This window comes from Nannobrachium achirus, assembly GCF_963921795.1.
Source record: "Nannobrachium achirus genome assembly, chromosome: 7".
Lineage (NCBI taxonomy): Eukaryota > Metazoa > Chordata > Actinopteri > Myctophiformes > Myctophidae > Nannobrachium > Nannobrachium achirus.
The window spans coordinates 34114257-34119294 of NC_137816.1; positions in this window are offsets into that span (position 1 = coordinate 34114257).

Genomic DNA, 5038 nt, shown 5'->3' on the forward strand with positions numbered 1-5038 from the left:
ACCGGGCTTAAGTGGTTTAACTGTACTATGCTTCCTTGTTGACACAGAGAAATCGTACAGGTCAGAAAAAGCAGAGAGTTGATGCTGAATTGTATTTGAATCAGTAAGACGCCTCTGGGCCATCTGCATTGGCCATCTGTCTTGGCCATGAATCCTTTTTATGCCCATATATGGAGATCCCTGCTCTGAGTATCTGATATCACTGTGATGTCAACCTGTTTTTATGCCCATATATGGAGATAACTGCTCTGAGTATCTGACATCACTGTGATGTCACATGTGATGTCACAGTGATGTGTGAGGGGAACCACAGTGTCAGGCGTTATAGACAGAGATACGGTCAAGCTGTGACCGTTCACATACTAAACTGCGACCTATGTATCGCAATAAATGAGTCATGCCTATGCATCCTCCATTGAAGTGATCTCTGTAATGGACCCTTCCTGGTCCATTTGGTTATATTTGTTGCGACCGTCAGGTCGCAGTTACTATCAAAACCTCCACTGGGTGTCTGTCAGTCAGTCAGTCTGTCAGTCAGTCAGTCTGTCAGTCTGTCCGTCACGTCACGTCACACTTTTCCCCTACTCATATCTCTGCCACCGTTGCCCAGATCCATGCCAAACTTTGCACACACACTCCTTGGCTGCCAAACCACAACCCCCACACATGGCCCTCTTCTAGCGCCACCATGAGGCCTGATTCTTGCAAGACACATTTCTGCTCCTACAGATTTTGCCCTACAATCACGCAAATCGGTACACAGTATCTCTACAGTCATGTCATCAACATGCATCGGTCCCATCTAGCACCACCATCTGGCCGATTTTTTAAAAACATATTTTTGGACACTGCTCCTACAGATTTGCCCTAAAATCACGCAAAGCGGTACACAGTATCTCTAAAGTCAACTCATCAACATGGATCTGTCCCATTTCCCATATTCCCCCCTGATTGGCTACCATTGCCTTCAAAAGTTTGTGTATTCGACCTGACGGTAGCTTATCTTCCCGATTGAGGGAGTCTTACTGCTCTCTCTCTCTCTCTCTCTCTCCGAGTTAAATAAACTCACTCGTGATTTCACAGTGTATTCATGAGCTTGGCTTTCGTTGGTGATGTGGGACCCTGGGTTATACTCCCATTCTGTCCCAGCCTGGATGATAAATGCTGATCCCTATGGCTTATTTCCAAATGTTGTTTATGGTAGACCAGATCCCATGTATTCTATGGTTAATGGCAAAAGCCCTTTTACTGGAAGCATCTAATACACACAGAAAAACCTTTTGTTGTGTTGTGGCTCAAGTTCGAATAAAGAGTTTGTCAACAATTATACTGTGGAAAAATGTAATCAGATTTCTTTTCAACATGTTTCAAAGAAGAATTTTTCCAATGGACCAGGACATCCGTTGTATCTGTCTCATCCTAATTTATAAATACTCCCAAATTGAGTCATTATTCAAGGAAACACAGCTGCTCAAACCAATAATTCAAGTGCATTGTGTAATTCTCCAATATCACATTTGACCGAGACAGAAATCTGAGGATATTGATGTGTGGTTACTGGTTACCATCATTTTATTGCAATATTATTTCATTTGACAATCTCCATGGGTGAATGTAACGCATATTCTAAAACTCTTTAGATAAAGACGCTAGCAATGCAGATAATTTTTAAAATGTTTACTCTGGTAGCCAAAAATAAGTCATTTGTTATAAACTAGAACATTCTGTTCATGACTGTTGCTTTCTACTTCTTACTTTAGTTGGAACAAGTATTTAGATTGTTTTTGTTATTTACTGCATTTGCAAGTAGAAATATTTACTATGTACGAAAGGGAATAAAAAAAGGTTTTCTGACTGCTGCCTTCTAATTGTTTACATATTGTAGTAGGCCCTTGAGCAGTGAAACAAATTGAGTTTTTGGAGCTGTGTGAAGCACAGGCTCCCTATACGTGGCCGTGTGGGTCTGTGTGTCTGTCTGTCTGTGTGTGTGTGTGTCTGTATGTAGCCTGAACTTCCTAAACTTCGGCACGCTACTAGTCCCACAGTTTTGCCACCACACACTCGCGCCATATGTCAAATCGACCGGCTTACTCGGGAATGGTGGGCTAGTAACTTGCTAAGAGAAAGGTTCAATAGTTTAATTGATATTAATTTATTAGTGAATTAATTTTTCCCATTGACTTATAATGGGAATCGCAAAAACTCACATTCAATTATTTGTCTCTCGCAAACCATAGGGGCTACAGTTTCAAGACTTGGAGAGGAGGTTCATAATGATTTCAAGGATTAAATAAAAAATAATTGTGTCATTTGGCCTCATGGTGGCGCTATAACAGCCCAGTTTACGTTTTGGCCTATAACTGTTGAACCGTAGGTCGGAAAATTAAAATTATTTTTACCCTGGATTCCCTGGGTCAAGACGCATCTCCCGATATAGGCCACGCCCATTTGCGCCAGGATAGATTTTCCGCCATTTTGAATTTTCTCCAAAACACACTTTTTGTTCCTTTTCCTACATATTTTCTTCAAATGTCTTAAAAACCGGTACACATGATCTATGAACCTATGCAATGAACATACTCAAGGGATATTGCGATAGTCCATTCCGTTCGTCCGTAACGGGCTTCCAAAGTTAGCGGGAGGGGCCCGTTTTGCAAACAATAGCCATAAATCACAAACAAAAGGTCCAGTCAACACTGAATTTCAACCACAGGTCGGGGGTGGCATACTCAACGAATCCCCAAAAGCATTTCCACTCTGCCTCATGGTGGCGCTATAACGGCCTACTCGTAACTCTTGAACCGTAGGTCGAAAAATTAAAATTATTTTTTCCCTGGATTCCTTGGGTCAAGACGCATCTCCCCATATAGGCCACGCCCATTTGCGTCAGGATAGATTTTCCGCCATCTTGAATTTTCTCCAAAACACACTTTTTGCTCCTTTTCCTACATATTTTCGTCAAATGTCACAAAAATCGGTACACATGATCCTGGGTGACCAGAGAGGTGCCGTTGAGTCTAGCCTGCCCTGAGCATCAACTGCAATACACACACACACACACACACACACACACACACACACACACACACACACACACACAGCTCCACTTCACACGGGTGTGATTTTTTACTTAGTATTCAGTCAGGAAGCAAATCGGTCACTGCAACTTCACAGATGTGTAGACCAGGGGTTTTCTTTTTGGAGCTGTGTGAAGCACAGGCTCCCTATACGTGGCCGTGTGGGTCTGTCTGTCTGTGTGTGTGTGTGTCTGTATGTAGCCTGAACTTCCTAAACTTCGGCACGCTACTAGTCCCACAGTTTTGCCACCACACACTCGCGCCATATGTCAAATCGACCGGCTTACTCGGGAATGGTGGGCTAGTAACTTGCTAAGAGAAAGGTTCAATAGTTTAATTGATATTAATTTATTAGTGAATTAATTTTTCCCATTGACTTATAATGGGAATCGCAAAAACTCACATTCAATTATTTGTCTCTCGCAAACCATAGGGGCTACAGTTTCAAGACTTGGAGAGGAGGTTCATAATGATTTCAAGGATTACATAAAAAATAATTGTGTCATTTGGCCTCATGGTGGCGCTATAACAGCCCAGTTTACGTTTTGGCCTATAACTGTTGAACCGTAGGTCGGAAAATTAAAATTATTTTTACCCTGGATTCCCTGGGTCAAGACGCATCTCCCGATATAGGCCACGCCCATTTGCGCCAGGATAGATTTTCCGCCATTTTGAATTTTCTCCAAAACACACTTTTTGTTCCTTTTCCTACATATTTTCTTCAAATGTCTTAAAAACCGGTACACATGATCTATGAACCTATGCAATGAACATACTCAAGGGATATTGCGATAGTCCATTCCGTTCGTTCGTAACGGGCTTCCAAAGTTAGCGGGAGGGGCCCGTTTAGCAAACAATAGCCATAAATCACAAACAAAAGGTCCAGTCAACACTGAATTTCAACCACAGGTCGGGGGTGGCATACTCAACGAATCCCCAAAAGCATTTCCACTCTGCCTCATGGTGGCGCTATAACGGCCTACTCGTAACTCTTGAACCGTAGGTCGAAAAAATAAAATTATTTTTTCCCTGGATTCCTTGGGTCAAGACGCATCTCCCCATATAGGCCACGCCCATTTGCGTCAGGATAGATTTTCCGCCATCTTGAATTTTCTCCAAAACACACTTTTTGCTCCTTTTCCTACATATTTTCGTCAAATGTCACAAAAATCGGTACACATGATCCTGGGTGACCAGAGAGGTGCCGTTGAGTCTAGCCTGCCCTGAGCATCAACTGCAATACACACACACACACACACACACACACACACACACACACACACACACACACACACACACAGCTCCACTTCACACGGTGTGATTTTTTATTCTTTTTACTTACAGTAATTAGGTCACCCCTGTAAGAGTCATATGACTTTTTTACACTGTTAATTATTAGAATCTTGTAATCATATTACGCAACATTATTATGCACATCTTTCCACCTGAGATACGGTAGGCTGTGTCACGGAGAAATATCAGTTTCCATCAGAACTGACTGAAAATAACGTTATACTTGACGTTTTTTAATCATTTGAACCCCAGCATCCCTATTCTGGGGGGAAGGTTCACCAAAATAGCTGATCTACAAGCTCACAACATGTCACAACGTGACACGTTTTGAGCTTGTATATCAGCTATTTTTGGTGAAAGAATTGGCCGTAGATGGAAAAAGAACATGTTTAGTACAGTGCAAATCAGGTCTGTTTTACCAAGCATAGTGAAGTGATATTGATGTAGTGATGTTGATGAATTCCAAATATCATCAAATTATTCTGCGGCACCCTTGGACTGGCATCACGGCACCCTAGGGTGTCTGTTCTTTAAATGTTAAATACTGTACACACACACACCAGTAATTATCCGGCATTTTCCCTGGTCACTAAAGCAAACACATTTGCCTACGGCTGTTTTGCCTGTTCAGGTCTTGACTTTTACCTGTGTCTGTTTCTCTTAACCCG